Source organism: Agelaius phoeniceus, chromosome 9, assembly GCF_051311805.1.
Source record: "Agelaius phoeniceus isolate bAgePho1 chromosome 9, bAgePho1.hap1, whole genome shotgun sequence".
NCBI classification, from domain to species: domain Eukaryota; kingdom Metazoa; phylum Chordata; class Aves; order Passeriformes; family Icteridae; genus Agelaius; species Agelaius phoeniceus.
In genome coordinates, this window is record NC_135273.1 from 25818628 (window position 1) to 25844949 (window position 26322).

At 40.3% G+C, this 26322-nt stretch overlaps 2 long non-coding RNA genes across 8 annotated transcripts in view; one reads left to right on the forward strand and one right to left on the reverse strand.

Moving 5' to 3' along the window:
• Window positions 1-2046: 2046 nt before the first annotated feature.
• On the reverse strand, window positions 2047-20651 carry LOC143694780 (uncharacterized). Its single transcript, XR_013183489.1, has 3 exons — window positions 20546-20651; window positions 12872-12954; window positions 2047-4994 (listed from the first exon to the last, which is right to left on the reverse strand). It is a non-coding gene; the product is annotated as an uncharacterized LOC143694780 (long non-coding RNA).
• The window catches only part of LOC129123414 (uncharacterized), a 28346-nt gene continuing 20487 nt past the window's right edge, over window positions 18464-26322 (forward strand). For 2 of the 7 annotated variants that reach the window (XR_013183488.1, XR_013183482.1), the window contains exons 1-3: window positions 18464-18838; window positions 21197-21364; window positions 22175-22826. This is a non-coding gene — a long non-coding RNA (uncharacterized LOC129123414). The remainder of the gene's footprint in view (window positions 18839-21196; window positions 21365-22174; window positions 22827-26322) is intronic. The other 5 variants (XR_013183483.1, XR_013183484.1, XR_013183485.1 and 2 more) reach the window with 5 other exon arrangements.

A 26322-nucleotide genomic window follows, 5' to 3' on the forward strand; every position in this document is an offset into this window, starting at 1 on the left:
GTGGGGCTGTATATACACTCACTGATTTCCTCTAAACATTTTGAGTGGCCAAAGCCCAATGAACATTTTACTTTTCCCAAGAAGTGACAGCTTTCCAGAAAACTTAGATTGGTGTGTTTTTTCCACAGGACTGTAAGTGAAATTCTGCAGCTCAGGAATGTGTACAGGTTCCATGTCAGGCTGCAGAGAAGACTGCTGCGATTGCTGAACTCCTGGAGCTCTCCAGCTTCAGCTTTCACAGCAGAAGTTCCTCCTGCCCCCACCACTCCCCCTGGGAAGCTCTCCAGCCCCAGGACTGCACTTAGTGCCTGCTGGGAAAAATTGCATGAGAGAATCTTAGAGAGCAGGGAAAGCAAAATCAGGAAAGAGAGGCGAGGAACGGGAGAAAAAAAGTAAAGAACATGCACAGAAAAGTTAAAACACTGTAAAATTTGCCTCTGTCTCTTCAATAGTTGGATTATTTCAGCAGTTTGGCAGTGGAGTTGTTTTTCAACAGAAAGTGGTAGCAAAGAGTCGCATTAAAAGTGGTGGCAATGCTTTAATTTGCTCTTAATTAAATCTTACTGCATTCTATTTCACTTTCAAATTTTCCTGTTTATGGGTGATTTGCAATTCATACTTACAATTCATGCTAAAATTGCTGTTCATGCATGTACTTTCAATGGTTGTTAACAAAAATTTAACTCTGATTTGGTAGCACTACTTTTAAGAAAGACCAAGGGAAAGCATGTAGTATGTTTATATTTTGTGTTTTATATACAAATAAGGGAAAGCATTAATTTTAAAAGGGAAAAAAACCCATTTGATGTCACATTTTGAAGATCAGTGTAGTCATTTAAACGCTATGTTGACAAAAAATGCAGGGTGGGTTTGGTTGGTTTTGGGTTTTTTTGTTGTTGTTGCTTTGGTTTGGATTTTTGCTTTTGTTTGGGGTTTGTTTGGATTTTTTTGGTGTGTGTGTTTCTGTGCATTTGCAGTGTTGTTTGGTATATATCAAGTAAATGGGGAGGAAAAATCACCTGGGGAAACCTTGGCAGATTCTGGCTGGAGGCCGATTTCAAACATTTTACGACTGCAAATTTGCTGCAGAGAATCAAAGAAATGGTAGGCAGAGCATCCAGAAGCAGACTGAACTAACCTCTCTCAAATTCCATCAGGAGAGCTGGTACAGCTAGGGAAAAGAAAAGCCAGGGAAGTTTTCCTTCCCTTTGAAGCTTTTCTAGAATGAATCTTTAATGATGGGTGTCTGCAGCCTCTTCCAGATGATAAGGAATGTGCAACCCCCAGGTTTTAAGGCAGAGAAGATGGAGCCTAAACAAGGAAAAGCTCAGGGTGCCACTTGCTCTGAGAGTTACCTGTGAGGATTCCCCTGGGATGTGAGCTGCAGTTGGTGTGGATAATGCTAAAGGTAGCATTTCAGACTTGAGGTGGGTGTGTGTGTGGTGTTTTTTCTCCGAGCACTGAGATCTGGAGTGACTCCAGCAGTGGAAATGCAGGATCCTCCCTTCTGCAGCAGGCAGGGACCAAATGGCACAACAAAGAACAGGCTATGAATACTTGTGCAAATGTAGACAGAGAGGCACTTCAGTGAAAATATGCAGAAAAAGAGAATAGTGTAGGAAAAGCTGCTTTTTTGTTCCCCTTGTAGGAAAATGTGCTTAGTAATAGGTTCATTTTGACTTCTAAAGGAATTTCTGTCAAATACAATTATCAGAGAAGACTACAACTGCAAAGGTATCAAAGCTATGTTTGCAGAAATCAGGTTTTAGAGCACTTTGAGATGGAAGATATTTGTCAAATTTCTTTACATGTCATCTCATGTTTCTTTTATTTATGAATTTTCCTACTGTGGTATATGCTGTCTGTTTAAAGATGAGAATGCTCCAGCAGTTTTCTTTTTTAAAAAAATCTTTGGCAGCTGCATTATATTTACTTATTTTGTTTCTTTTCTCTTCATCACTTGAAAAGAAAAGCAGAAAAGTGAAACAAAGCACAGAAATAAAGCAGTCTGTCACACTGAAAACCTCTGAAACATAAATAATAAACTTTATTTACTAGGTAATTCTCCTTGATACTCTTGTTTATCATATTTTCAACAGCTCTCTCTTAGGACAGTGTTGCCTAAGTACAAGGAGAGTGTCTTGATATTTTTAAACTGAAAGAAACATCACATTTGTATTAACAGACATTCAGGTTTAAAAGCATGCCAAAAATATTTTGAATGCATTTGGAAAAGCAAATGCATTTCTTCCCAGTGTGTGAAGACTAATTTCATTTTATATTCTGGGTAAGACCAGAGTGCTAGCAAGAAATGCCTATTATTTGCTTCTTTTACTTTTTTCATGGTGTGTATTCCATGTTGAAGGTATCCTTTCTGTTCATTTGGTGTCACAGATCACATTTTGGTAGTCACTCTATACACAAATCTATTTGTTTAATTCACCACAACAACTCTGAGCTGATGAACTGAGTGTTATTTTAAACACTTTTAAAAGAGGAAAAATAGAGATTAAATTGATTTCTTTCCTGTTTTTCAACTACTCTGTGCCCACAATTCAAACACACAGTGCATAATCTCTTGAAAATTAAATGTCATCATCTGACTGTAAGAGGAATGACCCACTGAATTCAAATTACAAAGAACCATAAATTGCTTTCAGCTGTTCTCTCAGTGGGTCACCTTTCTAGTGGTGAGCCAATTCTTCAGGTATGTTGGCAGAGAGGGAGCAGAGAAGGTGGGTTGTGTTTGCAGGAAAGCAGGCATTAACAGGAATGCATGGTGCCACAGAGCTGCAGTCAGAATGTCTTCATCATCTCTGCTGTGCCAGGGAAATGCTGCTCAGATGATTCCAGGGGAGCCATGTCGTGTTTGCTGCCAGGCTGGAAGCGGGAGCTCTGAGCTCTTCCCATTATGTGATGTTTTCCCAGTGGAAATAGCAGGCCATGGTGCTGCTGTCCCCTTTCCCAGCTCTCCTGTGCTCCCCAGTGCTCTCAGCTCCCTGGGTGCCTGTGTAGAACCCAGGGGGGTCTGGTCAGGGCTGGGAATCTGCACAGGAGGAGGATGAACCCCCCCAGTGCAGGATGCTCCCTCCAGAACCAGGGCAGTGAGCAGAGCATTTCTCCAGCCACGACTTAATACTGAATTAATTTTGAACAGAGCAGCTATAAACCTGGTGCTGTTTTCAGTGGTTTATGAGGTATGTTCTCTGTCTTTGGAGGCAGGGAGAAGTCTCTAAATGTCCACAAGCATCATCTTGCACAGGCGTCAAATCCTTTTCTCCTTTAAAATTCAAGTGTGATTTGCTGAGGCTCAGAGCTGCAGTGGGATGGCTTCTCCCTCCACCAGGCAAAACCTCCACCATGTGTTTTGTAGTGATATAAGTGAGGAGGATACATGACAGAGTATGAGGCAGAATCTATTGCTCATACTTCAGGGTGTTAATCAGTCAAAGATAGCTTCAGGTGAGAAAGAAATCTCTTCTCTATATTTAATGCCTGGCTGTAAATTTGAGGCCTCTGACTCCCTCTCATGCAGAAATATTGGCTAATGTGGTTTTTGTATATACAAAGTGTGCATTTGTCAGTTTGTGCTGCCCACAGTACAGACATTCACAATTTTGATCACAGATGAGGACTCCCTCTCCTGAGATTGTTTTCCAAGTGTAGATTCAGTTTAGAAGCCTGCAGAGGAGGCTGTGCCTGTAATAAATAGCAGCCAGGTGCCTGTGGAGCAGCATTCTTCACAATCCAAAATTTCAAAAGATTATTCTAAGCAAAATTCATAGTGGGCAGTTTTCTGTCTCTTCACAGGCCAGCAACACCATAAATATGATGAGGACTTTTAATAGCTTGAGTTCAGGTCCCTTAATATATTTCCTAAGTAGTGGAGGCATGTGCTTAAAACCACCTTTCCTGACTATTTTTCAGGCTTTGAAAGAACAGTACTCTGGAGCCCATGTGAGCTCTGTGCAGGAGGCTGCATGCCTCCTGAAAGGAGCTGCTCTTTCAAGAGGTTGAGAAGCACTAGAAGCCTCTAATTACAGCTGTGCAAACTGTCAGCTCTTGTACAGTGGGCTATATTAAAATGTAGTTTGTGTTGATTCACTTTCAAGCCAAGATAACAACCTCACAGGAAACCAGGCTTTTACATCAACTAATTAAAAATTGATATGGCTCCAATGCAGCCTAGATAAGGAGGCATTCACCCCTCTACTGCCAGGCACTCAAAACCTGCCCTGGAAAGGCAAGCAAAGGCCAAGTATCAGGCATTGCTAATTCCCTGCTGATTCTCCTGCAGGTAACTTGTAAAGAAGATCCAAAGGCTATTTCATTTACTGCCCCATAACAGCTTTTTAATCAGGTATGTGCTTCTGCAATAATTTACTGGTTTAATGATATTACATTGTTCAGGCAAAAAAAAAGATAATAAAAACTCTTATAGGTACATTTCCCTTTAGTACTCAGCCTTTTAAGGGCTGAGGGAACAGGATAGGAGGGACACATAAAAAAGCCCCCTAAATTTCACTGGCTTGAACCAGAGCTCTGGGGTGGGTGAACCCAGGCAATCATTAAACACTTTGGCACCACACGTGGCACTAAAAATAACTTCCCTCACATGTGAAACTCCTACATTAGGAAGCAAAGCAGTGGATTGAATAATGGGTAGCATGCTCTGGGAAGCATCTTTATGATTTCATACTGTAGCTTGGCAGGCTGCACCCCACTCCTTCAGGTTCCTCAGTCAGTGATGGGAGCAGGACAGCTCCACACCAGGCACTGACAGACTGGGTTGGCTTTTGCAGGGAGATCTTCTGCCCCCTCACCCCCCTGGTCAGCACTGGGTAGAGTTAAAAGTGGGTGCAGCCTGAGGTGATGTGGCTGCTGCTGAAAGTCTGGAGCTCTTCTGGGATGTGACAGCATTTCAGGAGCTGCTGTAGCTGTCCTGCTGTGTATGAACACCCCACAAACTGCAGCTGCCTTCATGGTTTGTGTAGCTGCAAGGAGAAGGTTAACAATGGGAGAAATTTCTACTTAGTTCATTAATACTGTAGATGTTATTAAAAAAAAATAATTAAACCCCAGTTGGCACAGGCTGCAGGATTTACTAATCAACATGTCAGTTCATTTCCAAATGCCTTCTACACCTCGAGTTATTTTTGTCCAGCTGCTTCCTGCAGATGCAATTTGAACAGTCAGAAATAAAAGCAAATTTCAGTGCACCAGCAGAGTGCTGCTGTCACTCTCCTCTGACTTAGGCAGGTATCTTCTAAAGGCTTTCACATAGGGCTGGGGGAGAGGGAACAGCCAATGTAAATACAGGGAGATATTCAGTAACTTATTGCTAAAGCTGAGGAAATCCTTGCCTGTGGGCCACACACAGCATTGTTTCTTTTGTAAACTGATTTAGGAAAAAATTCTAAGATTTGTGCTGAAGATCCTTTATTTGTAACTGTGCAGTGAGGGCTCCATAATCTATATTCAGCTATGATATTCAAAAACTTGTTTACAGTTGATAGGACTTCTGCATGTTGAAAGTTAAGCATCTTCCCACATGCTGGAACAGCTTTCCTGCATTGGAGCCTCCCCTCTAAGTGCATTTGAGCACAGGAATTGTTCCCTGTGTGCATGCAGTTATGCCTCAGGGAGGGCATCCCCATGAGATGGGCCTGGCTTCTGTTTCATGGCTGGGTTAGGAAAAGGTGTGGGTTAACAAATCATAGCAGTGATCAGGACCACAGAAAGAAGTTTAATAATGAGGAATTAAAAAGATAATGAGACTGATAAGTCTCATTAAGACTCACTACCGATACTACCTGTGATGCTCTAGAGTGAAGCTAAAGGAGCACATTTTTCAGGCAGTTTGGGTTCAGCAGCTCCTTGTGCTCTCCTCTTGGCTTATGCTGCCTCTGCCTGTGCCAGCTGAGCTGGGGCAGGGCTGGGCTCCCCATCCTCCTCACCTCTGCTGTGCTTGCCAGCAGGTACTCAGCCCTCCCTGCAATGCTACTCTCCAGGCATCACACCCTGATGAATTCCAAGCAGGAATTCAGGAAAATCATCCAGAGATCCCTGCTGACAGCAGGAAGCTGTTGATTGCAGTGCTCCTGACGTGCTGCTCAGGTTTCTGTCTGCTTTCCCGTGCTGTTCTCTATGGTAATGCCCTTTCACCAGGGTGTTACTGGGAGCTGGAGCACAAATACAGCAGTCTGTAATAAACCTGAGCTTCCAGGATATGTTTTTGCTAGAGAGGGAGCAACAAATGCTTATTTTCTTTTGAAGTAGCTCATCTGAGCTTTTAGCAATCAGAAGGAGATTTCTCTTGGCAGGCACAACAAGGACTCTTGCTCTGAGTCCCAGGAGAAAGGTGGCTGTGCAGAGGAGGCTGTTGATCAGCTCAGCCCTGTGGCTGCTTGCCAAGGGGGGAATTCTGGAATGCCCTGAGCTGGCTCCCCTGGCAGGGCTCCTTGGCACCCAGGGCATTCCCAGAGTACCTTCCTACCCCTGCTCTCACACACAGGTACCTCAGCCACCTTCTCTTCTGCTCTTTGCAAGTTTCTGGAGCTTTTTTTTACCAGTGTGGCCCGAGTGCTGGAGATATTTAGGAGTTTTCTGCCTTGAGAGCAGATTCCCATCACCACAGGCTTATCTGGGACAAAGCTCATAAAAGCAGAAAGCCAAGGGTCAGTATATTAAAGCAGAATGCAATAACCCATTCAGTTGGAGGCTATCTTGATTTCCATATAAATGCAGAAAGTTATATTTGAATGTGCACCTCTCAGGCATATGAAATGCTAATGGTGAAGTAATTTTTATGTCACTTTGTTTTGATTTAGTTGTTTGATAAATGGAACTCTTTCTGGCATTCTTGCTGTCCTATCTTGCTGCACAAATGTTTGAGTAGGGTTAATTTTAATTGGAATTAATGACTACCAATGCTCTTGTGCAGGTCATTGGCTAAATCTTATAAACTTGAATTCCTAGAATTGTCAGAGATGTTTAAAATGCCCTGTACTGCAAAGTAATAATGACCTACAGTTTGGTCTGTGGTTCTGAGCTAAAGCGGGTGTGTAACTCCTCTTCCACATATCCTTAGCTTAACCCACAGTTGTACCTCTAAACCTACTTTTAACAAGAGACTGTGTTGTTAATAAGATGCTTTCAGAGCTAGACTTTTTGTTTCAGCTATTTTCCAACCCTTCAAATGGCAGAATTTGTCCTAAATTCCTTTGCTACTTAGAGATTCCTGACCATTACAGGCACCAACCATCCTGACCTTTTTTCTACCAAGTTTTATGATAAAGGTTATGCTAAATTTCTGATTTACCTTTAAATAATTCTAACATGTCATGTATTATTAATAAGTATGGAGTGTCATCCTAGAAGATGGTATATTTACCATCTTACCATATTTTTATTCCTTATAAATGAAACAGGAGCACAGATGACAGCTTACCATGCAGGGATAAATGAAGTGCAGCTCAGAAGGAAAAGTGATGAACTGTAGTGTTATCTAGAATGTAAAGCAGAACCACCTCTCCCCAGCAGCCACGTTGGCAGGACAGGGTTGCCAAGGCAGCTCTCAGCCTCAACAAATGACTTCCCACCAACAGTTCTTATCTTGTACTAGTGGCTTTTTGTTATCCTGTACAAGTTTCTCCCCAGTAACAGGAGCAGGCTGACTTTCCATAGATAATGCCAGTGTGGGTACAGCATCTGTGGATGGGAGGGGCCCTTGCTCTGCATGCCAAGCACTGGGCCCACCACTGGAGAGTGGAAGATGCTGCTTTACTGGGATGCTGCCCTCTGTGTTTGTCACTACACAAAGCTGCAGGCAAAAAGCAAGAATTCTAGCTAGTGGGGTGTGCTCAGAAAACATGCAGACTTCACCCTGCCCCCAGTTTATGGGTATCAATTCTCCCAGAAGATCTTTTCCTCAAGAGTACCAACAAAAACTTTCAATGATGTGATACACTCCTAAGGCTTCTGAGCCACTTCTCTGCTGCTCCTTTTCAAACTTGTTTTTGATCTCATTGTTCCTAGTTCAGTTTCTAGTATTTTGTGCAAAAGTCACATCAACAGTATAATAAATCTTTTATTATCTCTAAAATTCTTTTCCTATTGCCTTGTTCCCGCAAGATACTGCTGCTGTTGTGACAACTAAATAGATACAAGAGCCTTAGAGTTCAAATATGACTCATGGTATGTTAACTTACTGATACAGTAAACCTGAAAGGGAAGGAAGGAAGGAAAAAAGATAGTCTGCTTTTTCAAGATATTTTTTGGTCTTAAAACTAAATAATGTAAATGGCACATTTTTAAATGTGGGTGGTTTTTTAATCAAAAACCTACTTGTATAAAGAGAATCTAAACTTTTAAGCTGAAGTTTTTTGTTGTTGACAGAGTCTTCCTATCATTTATTCTGGTTCCCTCTCACCTAGTACTAATTACAGACTTTTGTATAATTGGGAAATCCGTAAGTATATAATAGTTTTGATAGTTTCTAATTTACTCAGAAATTCAGCCTGTTTATGGGTCAACACTTTCCTTCTGTCAGATTAAAATTATTATTGTCTTTTTGTAAAAGAGAATATGGAGAATATGAAGGCATTTCATTTTCTTGTGAAGAATACAAAGGGAGATACAGAATTTCAAAAGGGACGTGTTGAATTTCCAGTGCCCATTGTTGGCACCTGTGTTTATTGCTGCATCATCCCCTGCAGACAATGAAACCCAGACTTGTTTATAAATTGCTACTACACATATTAAAAAATCATACAGTGTCTTATCCTCTGCTCATTACTTGCACTTCATGTTTGTCTCTGCTGAGTTTTCTTTTTCCTGGGGATGTTTTCTTTTTGCCATGTATCCCAGAACAGAGCCTACATTCAGTGCCTTCTCTTTCAACATTTCTAATTCCAGAAGACCCACTAGAAACATATGTGAGAATCATCAGAAAGATCTCTGAGGTCTATTCAGACAGAAGAATGAATCACACAAGTTCTCTTCCAAGTTTTCAACTCTTCTGTCAAGCATCAGCATCCCCCCTTTGCTTTTCTTGTTAAGAGAGACAGGCAGACCCAGCATGCTTGGCTCTGTTCTGCTTCTCTGGCTCATCTTTCCTGATATTTTCTTGAACCATGAACTGAACTGCAAATAATAGGATTGCTTATATAAAAGGCTGCCTCTTTACATGAGTAGAAGCTGTGCATTTGGGCTCTTTGAAACTGGCTCTGTGGCATTTCATACACTTTGTTCTCTGGTCAGAAGTTCAGGATGTTCCATTTCTAAATCTGATTTCCGGCTAAAATATAAACGCGTCACATTGACTGATCATCCTTGGAAGTTCATGTGCTTTTAGAGTTAAAGATGTGAATGATTAATGCTTCTGCTGTGCTTGCCTATGAATCATTACATGATGCCCTGATTTTTCTTTCTAAATCTCTGTAGCTCTAGCAAATAAGGTGTTTAAGGGAGAGAGGGAAGGGAAAAGGGTAGAATATGACCTTCCTGTTTGTCACACTTCAGATAAAATAATATTCTTGCAAGGACATGGTTCTCTTTGAGTTTCTGCCTACCTTGTGAACTGTGACGAAGTGCAGACTATCACCTGCAGGCTTTTGGAAGTAAATTCAAACATAAAAGTCTTGACAGTTGAAGCAATAGATGAAACTGTCAGGATTTTAGTTTTAATACAATCCAAATTAACTCCAGTATTACTTCCTCTCAAGGCCAATTAGACATTTTCAGGGTATTTGAATGAAGTATTCCTCTGGGATATTTTTCCCCATCTAGTGACCAGTATTCTTTAAAGAACCTCTGAACCTTTCTTGTGTCCCTTGCCTCTGGTGGAGGGAGCTGATATTGTCTATCCTGCACGCAAGCAATTCTTTGAAACTACTGATTTGAAAACAGCAGGGCACGACTCATCTAAGTACAGGCATCTACACTTCACACAAAATGCATTTTCCCAAACAGCCACCCACGTTTCACCTGGTTCATCTGTGACCCTTCATCATCCCAACATGGAAAGCAGCACCTTTCTGTGCTCTGAGCCCTTAGCTCAGGTTTCTGTGGTGGGGATACAGTCTGGGAGGGGCAAGGCCCCAGGGAGAGATGCTTCACTTCTGCCACCAATTTATATTAGAACAAACAGGAGACTAGAAATTGATTTAAGAAGGGATTAGGGGTTCAAAGAGCTGTGCTGGGCCTGCTCTCAGGGGGCAGATGCCATGCCATTGACTGGCAGGCATTACACTGAACACTGTGTCATCCTAGAAGGCACAGGGCCAGTGGCTCTCATGACACACTTAAATTCCCCTTGCCATATTTCTTCCTGGGGCAAGAAAGATTTGCCATTTGACTTCACCTCTTAGGGAAAAAATGCTTCATCTTATGCTTGTGTTGTCATAAATGCTGAGGTCGATCAGGAGAGCACATTTTAATTTAAAAACCCAAACAAAATTTTAGGCAGTCTTTTCCTTTCTTTGCTGAGATGTTTAGAATGGAGCTTTCACATGGAAAAATATGGAAAATAGTCTGTGGATTGATGGCTGCCACTGAAGAGGAGATGGCAGCAGTATTGAGGGGCATGAAACCATTCTGTCCTGATTTGATAATGTCTAACTGTATAGCAGTTTCTGTGCTCTTATCAATGGCTGCCATAGCAAAAGCACTTGCTTCACCTCATAGCAGATGCCTGCTTCTCCTCAGAGAGAGGACTCAAAAGAAGATAGGAAAATAACTTTTAAATTCCTTGCTCTTTTACCTGCAGTCCTTTTCCTTCCCTTTGCAAAGTGATTGCTTTTTGTAGCCAACCTCTTTGAGAGAGAACTATTTTCTCTCAGGCGCTCATAATGTTTCCATAGCTCAGATCACTAGGGAATGCAGTCTCACACTACTTGGGGACTAATTGCACAGAATAATTACTGAATCTTCAGCCCTCACAAGGATTGTTTTATAAATAATTCCCCCTTTAAATGTTGATTACACATATGCTTCCCAAAAGAATTGTGCAGAGGAAATAATTCTCTGAAACTGTCACTGCTCCTGTCATGTGGCACAGGAAGAAAAGGTTGCAGGGTGGGAGTGACAGGAGGGGTGGGCAGGCTCCCTGTCCTGTTTCCTGGGGTCTGAACATGGGTTGGCTTGGCAGAGTTGATGAGCCCAACACTCAGTTTGAAAGCAGGAATGGCAGAGCTCTGATGCTCAGCAAAATCTGTGTCTAAAGGCTGCTGGAGATGGAGGGGTGAAGCTGGGTTTCCAATAAAAGGGAAAGGAGTTTATAGGGGTGTGTGTGGCTCCACTAAAATCCTTGCCTCAGGCTTTTTCTGCCTGCTTCAGAAATTCAAATGGATGTGGCAATCTGTGTGCTGTGAGGGGGACTATGGAGGTAACCATATAAATGTGATGGAATGAGAATTTAAAATAGTGAATGTGTAGTGCTTGTGTAAATGACAGACTACAGATGGGCTTTTGCTAAATGTATTAGCATGATTGGTGAAGCAGGCTGACAGTATTGTTAAAGCCAACACTAGAGCATTCGTACAGAGCAATCAATATCCCTCCTGGCTGCAGTTCCCTATGTCAGGTGAAGAAAATGTTTTAATAGAAATTCAGTTTGTATGTCTGAAGTGCAGGAGGGTTTTTTTGTATTTCTTATGGTAACAAATGTGCTTTTCTCTTTCAAAGTATGTGTCAGGTGAATTTTTTTCTTTTTTGTAGAAGCTGGAAAGCCTATTGTAATAACCAAAAAAACCACAAGTGGCAGTAGGGCACTGGCAGGTGAATCAAGCATCAGCCCCAGCTGATAAGCCAAGGCAGGGGCTGTCTCTGGATGACTGCTTGCAGGCTAAAAATGAACATGTGTGTAAGTGTGCAGCCTGAAATAGAAGTGAGTTGTATTGAATAGTAAAACATAATATTTATAACTCTACCCTAGCAATTTATAACATACCCACATCCTACTAGAGAGGGCAGAACTATAATCAAGAGTACTACTGGAAGCTGAGAAATACTGTTTGCAAATGCATGTCCTAGTAAGTGCTTCCTAACTGCTTACAAGATCTATGTCATCTGCAGAAAATCACTTTTCAACAGAGAGTTTGATTTTTTTAGAGAGTTTTTTACTGCTTTAGCTACTGGTACCTGTATGAATTCCGTGGCAGATCTACAGGTGCAAAGAGGGCACAGCTTGGGTTCTGGCTTGGGTTTACATTTTCACAGTGAGGGCTGCAAAATGATTCTTTCCCCTAGTGCTCAGGAGGGTAACTCCTGTTACTGGGACACAGGGATGTGCTGACAGCTTGCCATTTGCCTAAACAGCCTCTGCCTGGGTGTTGTCATCAGTGAGGTGTTTGATAGCCTGGGTTCAGATACCTGAGTTCATCACTCAGCCACTTTTGAAGGCTGTCCTGGTCATTTCATGGTATTTGCATGAGTTGTTTTTTGAGTGATACAGCTCCCTGGATCTACTGTGGCACTGCTGATGTATGAAGGCATTCCCAATACCATTTCTTCCTGTTAGACCTGACATGGGACAAGTGTTAATAGGTTTCCTTTAGAATTTGATAGTTATCAGCAGTTACCATTATTTTGCATGAATCAGAAGGGGCTTAGAATTCAAGTTTAACAGTGATGATGGTCTGAGAACAAATAACCTTTCCCCAATCCCAAAGCCTAACAGAATTTTTTTTTTAAGGCTTCTTCTCTGTTTGCTTTGCCTTCACCTAAAAAAAAACAATTTCAAAAATAATCTAAAAGGCCAGATTAACTACAGAATTTTTTAATATGCTTCTATTGTCTGTGAAGGAATAGCATGGTCCTGCTTGCAGCCTGAGCTTTGTCCCACAGCTAAAGAGAGAGCCCTGCCCCTCACCAGGCACAGCCCAGGCTCCAGAGACCTCTCCAGGAAAAGAGACAGAGTCAAGGCTCTTGCTTGAAGCTTCATTGATCCAACCCCTGCAAGAACATGAGAGAAATAATGGCAAATTCCTTCCCCAGACAGAACAATGCCATTTTCTACAAGATGTGATCTTTAGAAATCAATCAATTTTGTACTTTTCAGTAAATTCAGGCAGCTCCAAATTAAATTAGAAAAACTGCATGAAAGTAATTCTTTAAAGTAAATTTCTACTTATACTCCAACAATAATATCAATGTGGATTTTATTAATATGTTTCATTAAAAGGATTTCCATTAGGAATTAGTTCCAAAATTGCCTAATCTGTCAGACTCTAGGGACACCCATAATTATATCTATAGCCTTTCTAGATCTATACCATTTTCCCTCCTGTCTCTCTGTGTCTGTGCTAATAAGCATTTCTAAACTGCCTGTTAGAATAAGAGTCTGGCAAGTTTTAAAAATTACAAAAAGTTTTGTTTTCTTTTACGTTTGTTCAGACCCCAATCTTCTCATTCATTACTTTTAAATGTATTATCTTACTGCTTTTTTAATAAAAAAGCAGTGAAGATGAAAGTTTAATTACAGACAGTATCAAATCTAGATGTTGGACTCTGGCCATGCCATCCCTTATGGTTTTTAAGCACATCCTAAGATAAATTCTTGTGCTCCAAGGAGTGAACATGTCCAGACCCTCACACTAAAAGGGCTCCCCAGTTTCTGAAAAGGCAACTTTCAGCAAGGGATTAGGGACCTGTAACGTGGTTGGTGGACAAGGTTCTCTGTTTAAGAGAAGGATCCCAGAGGTGGTGGGTGGCTGCGAGACACATCCCAATCCAGTGTGCAAGAAATCGTGTCCTCACACTGCCTTCAGTCTCTGCTGGAGGCCTGCTGAACATTGTGTGCTTGTGTTTATCAGCCTAAGAGTTATTTTTACATTGTTTTTACTTTTCAAGGTTAAAGCTGATAGAAAAGTAATATAGAAACGAGAAATAAAAAAAAGTCTACAAGGAACAACTGAGAAATATTACTTTTGCTCAGCTTTGGTTATTTAAAAAGGAGCTCTGTTTCACTTCTCACGTTTTAAGCTTTTCTTTGGATAAGATTTAGAAACAATAATGAATTTCAGTGCTACAATAGGTTGAAATTGAATGTTTACCTATACTTTGATTGAACAAAACCATTATAATTAATTGTATTTCAAACAGCATGCACACAATAAAATAGATTCCTCCATATAGTAACATTTAGTAAATAGGCAATATTGTTCTCTTTTCTCAAGACCAGATAACAATGGACCAATTATTCTTTACTGCTTTCTAAGAGGGCTTCCCATTTTACAGAGAGGTTTAACATCTGGATCAATGCTTGCATGATTCTTAATGAAGTCCTTTAGCTCTTAGAAATTATTGAAAAAACATCTCCCTTGGAAAACAAAGATTAGTTTAGCTGGATGTCATGCTGAGCAGTGGATGTTTTTCTTGGCTGGCACACCACAAAACTGCTTCTATTATCTGCACCAAGGAAGGATCTCCAGGCTTTAGTCCAGTAAACAAACATTTTCTTGTCATTCAGTGTATTCTGAAGCTTCCTGCTTTTCTTTATGGGTGAATTAACTGCACTATGTGGTTGTTGCCATTGCATCTTTGCTTTGCAGCGTGCCCATAAAGGAGACTCAAAGGGACCCCTGGAAAAATCTATATGTATGAGATAGCCCTGAGAAATCCTACATGTCTGTCCTGTAAATCCACATGTTAGAATTTGCCAGAACAAGGACTAAGCTGTGTGAGGGGGCTGTTGGCAAAGAGCAGGAGGTATGTGCCAATGTGCAAGGTGCAGCAGTGAGGGACTGTGCTGAGGTACCAGCCTCTTCAGCACTTTTACACATCTCGGCCAAGTATACAATCACAGGAAAACCAGTTTAAAGGCTTTGCCATGTTTTTGGTGTGGTTTTTGCCTGTTGCCCCTGTGCTGCACCCTAGCTGAAGGGCAGTGTCTGTGAGGAGCAGCAGAGGCAGTGGCAGGGCTGGGAGGCTGAGCAGCAGTGTCACTGTGGCCATCACACTCCCGTGCATGGTGGCTCTCACACAAAGAGGCAGCACTGCAAACAGCTCTGTCAGATCGAGTCACGCACATGCCTGGAAGAGCAGATTTTTTTTCTCCTCATGGGAGCAGCCTGATAAGAGTGTGAGCTGATCCCTTCCTTGAATCCCAGGTTCTATTCATGAATCACTTCAGCAGTTTTCTCTCACTCTTTGGCACGCCATTCCAGTTCTCTGGGTTTCCACCTAACGCAGGCGCCTCTAACTACTGAAGGGCTCTCTGTAATTCTGCTACTGCTGGCTCCAGCAGAGGTGAGGCTCAATAAATCTCAGCTGGTGAATAACTCTGATTTTTAGTTGAAGAGATAACTGATGTGAGGGAAGCAATCATGGCAGAGAATTGTTCTGGTAAAGTGAATCAATGCATGCTTAAAAATGTCCTGTTCTGGGACCTGTGTTTCATGGGATGACCAGAGGATGCTGCAAGAGCTAAGCAATGAAATCTTTGCTTTCCCTCTGTATATGAGGAAGAGTTCCACATCTAAATTATTAGTTTGATACTCTCTTTTTAAATTAAAACGTGCAAGGGGAGAGACACTGAAAAAGAGAGTGTGGCTAGAGGCTTCGCAGCAGTTATACCCAGGCTGATGAACAGCATGGCTCTGTGCTCTCCAGCCGAGGGACTGGAGAAGTGAAATTACATCTGACAGCTTTATTTCTACATTACCTCAATTTTGGCTAAAGGCAAAATTGATTAAAAAGAGAAAATACTTAGGATGTTAGGATTTGTGGCTGCATTTCTGTGCTGAAGTCCCAGCATTAATCCAGACTTGTCTGCACTGGTTACAGGAAGAGAAAAGGTAATTCTGTACCAATTTCAATGTGTGTTTATAAATAAAGTACTACTGCAATAATAGAGCTTTTTTAATGCATGAAGTTTAAGAGTTCATATGTCAAGAGAAGCACAGCTGTCAAGTGATGAAAAAAACTACATTTAGTAAGAAGCACCTGAGAATGGTGTGCTTAGGAGGGTAAATAATTGGAATAAACAGAGCTACTCTGGAGAAAAATTATTATACAGTAAAATATTAAAGTGTGACTATTATCCATAGAAATAGAAAGACTTTCTCTAGATCAGTATGTATAGAGACACATGTGCAAACAAGGACAAAAGCAGTCACCTTGTACAAAGGAGCAACTTCAGAAGTCCTGGAGAAAAAACACAGGAGTGATAAGTGACAGATTCTGCCTTGCCTTTTTTTGTGTCAATCCTGTTCATCTGGGTTTTTTTCACTACTTTACAAAAATAGTGCTGAGGTGATGATATGGCTTTTGTTTTTGTTAATTAGCCAGATTCACAAAGGATATTGACCAGTTAAGATACCAGCGAGGACTTGTTGTGTGAATTCAGTTTGCATTATTTACAGCGTGGTACTAAAAGGGAGCAGATTCTGTCTGTTCATGTTTAGGGTGGAAATGAACTCAATACAAACCTCTTCTCATAAGGAATTCTAAGAACAAGTTAAAAGATTCTGTAAAGAAATAATTTCTTAGCATTTTGAAAAAGGATGAAGCATAAACAACATGAAAAATCTGTCAGAACTAATAATCCAGATGTTTGTGTCTCTCACCCTGTAAGGCCAGTTAATCTTTGAAATTACCTTTTTCATTATTTTTTTAATTTTAAGTACTATAGCAAGTATCTAAATGAAACTTTTTAATATTTCATGGATTGCACATGTTCTAATATATTCTTTATTTACTCTTTATGAAAATTACCCTTCAAATTCATTTTATTCATTCCTGAAAGACCTATATCTTATGCATTATAATCTTTTAATTATCTTGATTTGTGTACAGCTATGACTAGAGAAAATTACAGCTTGAATTTCCAAAATAACTGGTGTAACATACATGGCATCTAAATGATGTTCTATATCCCTCACCAAAGAGCATTTTGGATGGTCTTCTGAAATGTTTTCCCTGAGCAAATTAAAGATTGTAATTCCAGCTTTGTGTTTCATTCCCCAAATTAGCTTAACCTGGTAGTAATACTGGTTGCAAACATTTCAGATATTAATTGTCATGGCTTCCCCAGCCCTCAGCCTTTCCTAACATCTTCCTTAGTAGATGGCATTCTGAGGAAAATAACTGAAAAGATTTCCTTTCACAGGGAAACTGTGAGAAATGAAATAGCCAGCACTGCTGTGTGGTGGGAAGTGACAGAGACTGATGCCCTGACTCAGCATGTTTAATTAGTTGTTATTGCTGCAAGTTTCCTCCTTGACACCCACTGACATGCCTGGGCCAGGAGAGCCAGCTCAAGGCAGTCCAGAGCTGCCAGCCCTTTCTCAGCCCTTGTGCTAGCTCTGTTTTGTCAATGATAGGGATCAGGAGGAAGCAAAGCTTCTCCAGTGTTTTACTGGCACAGCTGCTGTGATAAGGGGGAACTGGGGGACAGCCATGACAGCCGAGATGCTCTACTGGAGTGAGAAACCAGGCAAATCTCCAAAGTCCAAGCAGGCACTTGTTTGTCAAGTAGTTCATGACAATCTAAATGATAACTGAAAAAGCAATCACTTATCAAACAGGTAAGTCAAGTGACAATAACAATGTTCCCATGCTGTTCTTTGGTCTCCAATGGCTTCAGTCTTTGATGTCTCTTAATCTCCAAGGCCAAAACTGCTGGGCTCAAGACTTCTTTGATGAGAAAGGCAAGGAGCAAGATGGGGGTCTTTGCTCCTCCCCAAGCTGTGCTATCACCTGGGTGACCATCAGATGCTGGTCATGCAATTCCTGCTAATAGCCACCAATCAGAATAGCCAGCAGGATTAAATAACCTCCTGACTTTATACAACTCTGCCAAATGAGTGCATGTTATGCAATGTTTCACTTTCTGCTTTGAACTGAGCAGCTGTGTGGTATGTCTGGTGTGAAAGGCAAGGGTGCTTTCCACAGGGAGCTACAGTGGTAATCCAGCCACTCTCCTGGCTGGAACTCTCAAAGGAACCTCCTGTTTCTTGTCCTGATTAAGTCCATCAAGCCAAAAATTACTGTGGGCAGAGTTTTCCATCTCCATTATCCAGAGTGCAGGTGTGAACCCTGGTACAGACCTGATGGCATCTAAGGTGACAGTCAGGGTCTGGCCCCAGAAGAGGAGGAGCAAAAGCACAAAGCAGCACAGGGAGGGGCAGTGGGCACCTGAGGAGCACAGGCTGACACACACACTCTCTAGCAGCACTGGCTGGAGCTGCTTTCAGCAGCTTTTGTCATGTTTCACACTGTGTCTTTGATCCAAATGTATTTTACTGTGGCAAAAGCTGTTTGTACCTCCCTTAGCATATGTGCAGTATGTGTTGTGTTATTCTTTTTTCCAGATGATTTAAACAATGCTTTCCTCAGCTGCTCCTACTGCTGCTGGTTCACACAGACACTTCATCTCCCACACAGTGTCTCTAAATTATTTGTATTTTTTGAGTGTGCCCTGGAAAACTTGCTAAATCTGTCTTTCAGATCAGGCATTCAGTTCCACCCAGAAGCTGAAAATATTTGACAACTTTCAGTGTTTTTTCCTCCTCTGTGGAACTTAAAAATACAGAACCCTGTGAGAATGAATGAGAAGCCCTGCTTATGTAATGCTGGTGGAGCTTTGCTGCACATTCAGATTGTATTTGAAGCAAAGCTTAACATGCAGATAAGGTTTTACAATTCTTCATCCCTCCTGCTCTTCCTTGTTTCCCTGTAATGGATTTTGATTTATTTGATTATGGGATCAGACTTGTCTCCTCTGTATCATCAGGAACCTTTACAAGTTTTCTGCTAAGGGAAGGGATAGTAAGATTTGCATTATGGGGTTTTTTGTTATCTTCCCTCCACTGCAACTGAGATTTGAGAAACCCTGGTAAGGCAAATTTTTTTTTTTCTAGATAAATATCTATAAAACAATAAAAAATATAAATATGTATATGTGTACTGATAAGAATTATATAATACATTATTAGTAGCTGGAGGTAAAGAAAATTATTTTCTACCTGAGACTATAAATGTGTTAGGCAAATTTTTCCAGCTTAGAAAGTTTCTTCTGTGTATTTTTATCATTGGGCATTCTCGTCAGAGAAAAACTTCCAAAAACTTTAATGTACCCTGGATTCATTAGTAGCTGCTAATGAATCTGTGATTCTACAAATGCTTGTGAAGCAAACACAATCTCTTCATAAGTTTTTCTGTGTTAATAGTCTTCCTGCAGCTATCCTAGGTCACATACGTATTCATCAAACATCTGTCTTTACTTGCTGGCAAACTGAGCTAATAATATATGCAATAGTCTGAGCCAAACCAAAGTTGAGATGTGTGCAAGCTTGTACATGTGTTTCCCAGTAAAAAGGAAAAAACACTTAAGCTTACAATAGATGCCTTCTATTTAGCTTACTTATTTTTATTCTGCATGTATTTCATTATTATTAGCAACAACTTTTTATCAATGTTACCATAGAAATGGAGAATGCTAATTCCTTGAATCATGCCAAAACTCATTTTCCATCCTGTTTAGTTAGTTGCTCTACTGCAAACAATGCTTGCTAGATAGCTGTGAATAATTCAGAGCAGCTACATTATTTGGCCAGTTTATTTTTGTGTGCAATATCCTTCCGTTTCAGCAATACATTTTACATGTTGTTCTGGAAAAGAGTCATGTGAAACTATGCTGAATTTTAAAGGCAAAACCATCAATGAATTTCTGGGGGGATGAGGGGGAAACCCTAACAAGAATCCATAAGATTAAAGAAAAGGAAGGGCAGGGCTGTAATTTATGTACTGAGTAGCTCTTTTCTCTTTGAAAGCCATTTCATACTAATTCATAAAATGTGTTTCTTCAAAACTGTACATACATGTTTTAATGGAACTCAATGATCATCAGGCATAAATCATGTACCAAGCTGCTCTTTAATGTTTCTCCTGAGAGCTCAGATTGTCAGAAGAACTTAAGGCACTGCAGCTATATCACCTACAGCCATCTAGAACCTGAGTCATTTAACCATAACATTACAATTTATTTAATTTTGAAATACTAATTAATTGCCAGGGAAGAGGACAAGAGATTCTAGAACTATCTAATAACCACACTTGTAATGCAGTGATTGCTTAGAAAATTAATTCTCTTAAAATAACATCTTTGAATTCCATAATTAATATAGTTAGGTCACTCCACTATGAATCCTAAGAGTTTGGAAACAATAATTTCAAAATATTCCTACTGTAGCAACTGAATCCACTTTAAAAAATCAACATATTCTTTCTGCTTCATGCATCACCATCAGCTACTGCAAATTGCAAATGTCCTAGAATCAAAACTTAGCAAGCAATTTTGTTAATGTAGCAGAAGGTGGAAAAGAATATAATTCAGTCTTTCACAACAATATTGACTCTATTGTGCTGACAACCCTGCTCATGCTTCATGGTACTGCATAACTGGAAAGAGAGACAAATCAGAGATTTACAGCACCTTTTACACAGTACAGTATTTTTACATAGCCATCCTGTTGATTATTCTCCCCCCAACATGCAGCCATGAATAAAAAGAAAGAAGAGGAAGAAAGGGAGATGTTGTTACCTAAGTGTAGGCTCCTGACTCTGTCTTCTAGCATTGTGAATGAGAGCATTGATTTTATATTGCACATAGCACTTGATGATTCCTCTGGTCTGTGTTTACAGATTTGCTTGCCTATTCTCTACCATTCACCTGTTTCCTTACAGCCTGTGTAACTCAGAAGTAAATCTCCCTTTGGTATTGGATACTCCTATTGTTTCCTTGTATGCTGTAAACAGCAACAGCACCTCAGAGCTGAGTGCCAGCACAACACAGGTAGTAAATAACTGATTCAGCTCTTAAAAAGAACTTCACAACTGACAAGATTCTGCACAAAATCCTGCACTTCCACACAGTGTACAGCTCCATTGGTAAGAGCCCCATCTGGAGCCCCAGCAGTGTCACAGTGTGTTTGAGGACCCAGGGTGTGCCATGGCACCAGCTAAGGTCTGGAGTGGTTACCTGGCTTAGTGGTCACTGAGACTGAGAGTGCAAAACTACCCTTAATGTCATTAGTCACCTCTGCCTCAGGTCTGTAGGTGCAGCTCTCAGTGTATCAGCCTTTTTTCAAAGCTATCCACCTGGGAAGCTCACTGCAGCAACAGCCCATCTTTAGACATTGTGATTTGGGGTTTCCACATCCTTTCAGCCTTTCAACCCAGCTTTGCATTGCAGCATGTGAGTGTCTCTCTGTGTAAGCAAAGTAGTGATGATCACTTTGATCAGCCCTGGTACCAGCACTGCCAGCCCTTTTCCCACTGCACACAGGAGCACATCCCATAAATACAGACTGACTGCAGCCAGCCATCTGCAAGGGAGACAACATTCAGCTGCAACGAGCAGGTAATGCTTTTGTAGTCAGGATTTTTCAGCTGTGGTTTCTCTTTTCCCTTGAAAAGGTTTTGATCAAGAATGGCAGTTTAAAAAAAAATCCTACTTTTCAGTACATGTATTGTTATTTAAGCTTCATCTTTTCTCTGCTGTCTCTTCATATGTCCTCCTTTAAATTGAAAAATGGGCAACTCAACCCTATGTTTCAAATCCAAGTGAAATTATTGCTGCTTGTAAAACTGCACTAAGATTATTTTAATATATATTACTAATATTTTTGATGTCCTCTCTCTGATTACACCATTCACAAAATGTTTAGAAAAATGCATATTAGTGTATATCAATAAGGATGGATTGAATTTGAGTGCCTTTATAGTGCTGCTGATAAAATTCTCACTTGCCAGAACAGAATGTGCTGCAGTAACAGCACCGTTCAGCAAGAGCATATTTGCACATGGTGAGCTTGGAGCAGAAATCTGCTTTCCCCTGGCAAGCCCTGTAACATCTGTGAGAGATAACAGCAGAAAGGTGGAAGATTTAGCACCCTTTGTCATGTTTGTCCACGCTGTGATAGCTGATGTCTGATGCTTGTCTTTGAACTCTGTTTCTAAGAAGAATGGGGTGGGCTAAAGATCCCTGTATCTCTGACTCCTTTTGATTAATCTCATTTCACTGTGCCCATCTCTGTGTCAGTGTCAGATAGCCACTGCCTGCTGCAGGCAGCCCCATCTCCAGGTTTCTCACTCCTGAGCAATTTGCAGCAAGTGACCCTGCTTCTCCTGCCTCACTCTGTACATTTGGTGTGCTTTTCCTCTCCTGCAGCTCTGCAGAGCAGCAGCACCAGCTGAGGTCCTGCCAGGCTCTGAGGAGTGCCCGGTGTGACCAGTGCCCTCAGCTCTGCTCTCAGATAAACCACGGGATGGCTCCAGCTGGGAGAACCCAGGCACGTTACCAGGGATGGGTAACTCCAGTGCACCTCAGAAGGGGCAAAGAGCTGATGGCTTCATCTTCCACAGGGACCAGGACATAAGGGGATTTTGGAAGGAATTTTGAATGAGTTAGAGACAAGACCTCTGAGGTTTTAGATAATGTCGTTTATTTTTCTTATCTTCTACATAGGCAGGAAGGGCGAGTTCAGCTCACATCTTCACAGGATGGTTCAGAAGGTCACAAGACCCATAGTTACAAGACCTTTTAAGGACTTATTAACCAATAAAACACTACCAATGAGGATATTTATATTTTTCACCTAATCCTTAAATATTTTGTCTTATGGACTCATACTACAGTGTAAGCTTTCTTAGTCAATCATGTTATGACACACAAACCTACAGTACTGTATTCTAAAACTCTATACTTCCTTCTACTTAATGTGTCTCTCTTTAAACTATAGATCCTACATTCTCACTTCTAGCACCTAAGTTTGGAAGCCTTTTCCAAGGGCTCAGACCAAGGGATCAGCTGCAACGAGCAGGTAATGCTTTTGTAGTCAGGATTTTTCAGCTGTGGTTTCTCTTTTCACTTGAAAAGGTTTTGATCAAGAATGGCAGTTTAAACACAGGATCCTTTAGATCCTGTGTTTAATTCTAAGCTTTGGCTTACAGGCCCAAAGTTCTGAGAATTCCCTGCATTTTGGATTCCAACAAGGAGACCCCAGAATTTTGGTTTTTTCTGCACTGATGACAATTTTAAATCTGGCTGTGTAGTGCTGTCCTCTTGAAAGAGAGTGCAGTTACTGGAATAAATCACACTTTCTCTTCCCCTCTGCCAGCTATTAATAGTGGTACATTTTAATTGCATATGTAAATAAAAACACTGTGTACTCATTAGTTTAAATATGTTTTTCATTAGGCAAATGAAATGCTTATTGTATATGATGCAAAGCTAAAAGGAGAATGTTAACAGCATTGAGCAGTTTGGGAAGTATAGTGACTTGAATTTTTAAAGTTCTTTCTTAGGATAAAAATAAACCATGTTTTAAGGGATTATTATGGGCAAATTTTGCAGTAGAGACATCTTGTTTCTGGAAATGGGAAAAACAAAGATAAGTGACAGAAGTATGGGTATGGTGTCAAGGCCAATGCATTAAAACTTCTACTGAAAGGGAGAGACAGCACATAAACTTGCATTACTATTTATAGCATTGGCTATTTTAGAGATGGTAACTGCAAGGAGGGCAGCATTTTTCAGTTTCTATATAGAAAAATCCTGACATGTCTCACATTTTGATATCTTGAAACATATTGGTCCCAAATTACATCACTTCTTCATAGCTAATTTTCAAACTCTTGGAACGCCACACTCCAAATACACTTTTTGCTATTTTTAGGTATATGTAATTATAGTCAAGAAGATACAATTTTTCAGTTCAGTAATCCATACTTTCAAGCTTGGAGTATATTTATCTACCTACGAGCTCATAATTTGTTTCCTTTCTATCAACAAAATGCCCAGAATTTCATAACTAATTTACTTCTAAACCTTCTTTTCTATCTCCCTCCACTGTTCTGCTCACTATGAAATGAGAGAAATCTTATCACAGAGACATTTAGTAAATTAGTATCATTTTATACAAAAGCTTGCCCTCTAAACACTTCAGTCTTAGTAAAAAGATGCTCTGAAGGTATGACTTTCTAAAGTTATGGCTCAGAACAGTTTAACAATCTCCCTTAATATCCAAGCATGTGTTTCATGATTAATATGAGACCATAAAATCTCTCTCCCTGCAAAACTCAGAGCACCAAATACACTTTCTTCCCATATGCTTGAATAAGAGAGCCAAGATAAAAACCATTTTTATTTTATAAAGATAAGCTTGAATATCCTTGTCTCATCCATGCTTCTTTAGTTCAAATTCTATCAAACTTTTATACTGGAGCACAGTAAAATATTTATATGCAAGATGTAGCAAACGAAATGCAAGGGCTGGCTAGAGGGCAGTCTCTTGGAATTAACACAGAGCACTCTAAAAAGGATTGATATGGCACTCTTCTAGATTCTTCATTGGCCAAGCCAAATTGCAGCTAGCAGTACCCACTGCCAAGAGAATAAAGGCAACAGAGATTCCACTTTGTATGAAGAGTTATTGCATTTGACATGGTTGAAAACATATTAATAGTTTTTAAGACTAAAATGGGACTATATGGTATCAAACTGGAGCTAATACCTAAGAGTGGCCAGAGGGTTTCACCTGTCAGTGCCCTGAACAAGTTTATGAATTGAGGCTGAGTTGCAGCAAAGTTTTGAGGATGATATTCAGTTTGGTGATGGCTGAAAAGCCAAGAACCAAGTAATCTATTTTGCATCTTCTTGCAGGAAATGTTTAAAAACTCTCATAATTTAAAAAACAGTGCTTTGTATTTGATTTTTTTCACTTGTCTGGGTCAATCTTCTAGTCATTGCATCATATTTTATTTCACCCTACCACTGGGCCATCTGAGGAGAATGGGAATAATAAAGTTGAGAGAGAAAAGATAGAGGTTTTATCAAACAAAACAGTTTGAGTTTTGTTTCAAGAGATTTAAGGAGGCTGTGATTTAATACATGATGATATCCCATAATATATAATAGGTGCCCTTGATGCCTTCAAAATATTTTTTTCTAGTCTGACGTATTAAAACCAGTAGGCAGTGTAATGGATAAGTAACATTCATTGGATATTCCTGCTTTCATACATGAAGAACCAAAATCCTACTTTAGTTAGGATCCATGCTCCAACAAGTCCACAGACTCATTTCTAAAGAGTTTGAGCATAAGAGCTCACCAGGCCCATTCTTTACAGGCTAAGGTGAGTTACAAAGCAATCCCACCCTGAGCTTCATTATCATTACTGTTCAGAAAAGAAATCTTCATTGATTTATAATGCATGTAGTGTTTCTCCAAGGTTATAAGTATTCACAGAAAGTGGTTATCTTTTACAAATGATTTTGCTGATCTGCAGATGATTCCTTTGATTCTCATCCAGCATCTGATCCTCTGAATGATTTCTCATGAGGTCCCCCTCCCTCTCATCACTGAATTTCTCTAGGTAGGAGATGAACTTCAGAGATGTATTTAATATGGTACATAGATGTCTTCACACACTGACACAACTCACTCTAGCTTTTAACAGCTCCTTCAGGTTCCTCAAGAAACTTGTGGTAGAGGTGAGAAATATGAGGCTATGTAACACTTCAATCTGTAGTAAGCTCTCAAATATTTAAATTGTGGATACATCTAGACCAAGTGTTTTTAATGGTAAAGTGTAATGATATGTAGATAGATGAGGAAATGTAATTTCTGTATAACTCATCCAAAACTAGCTTATCACATTTTATCCACATTCAAATGTCTTATCTGAAACTTGGCTCAGCAGGAAATGGTAACATGTCAAGGATCCAATTAACATTATCTCACTCCCCTGGTTTTTCCTTCAATTTCTCTGCCTTATGGGAGCTGCTTCAAGTTCTGTTGTTACTCACAGTGAAATTGATTGATTTTTGGCATAGTTCTGATTTGCTGATACCTCAAATACTACTGGAACCTCTGAATTTGTATGAAATATGAACCTCCCCACAGGGGAAAATCCACTCAGGAGTGTGTCATCAGAATTCTGGATGGTTACTTCTTTGTTCTGTCTGGATTACTTTGTGCAGACTGTGAAACCTTCTAAACCCAAACGTTATTGAATGGTCCATTTTGTAGAGTGTACAACATCAAAAGGAACATGAGTTTTTAGTACAGTCAGCTTGCCAAAATCAAATTTAAAAAGAGGAAACTGGAGTGCTCTGTAACAGGGAGAGTTAGAAAGCTGTATTTCACACTAAGGAGTAGGAATAGGAGGAGTGAGAGAGGTCCATGTTGAATATATTTGCACGCTGAGATAATTATTCTTTATAAATAAAGCAGCAATTATCAACAGCAATACACTGAACAGCAGAATTTTACCTGAATTCTTCCAATAGCAACCATAATATCCTTGCAAGGCAACA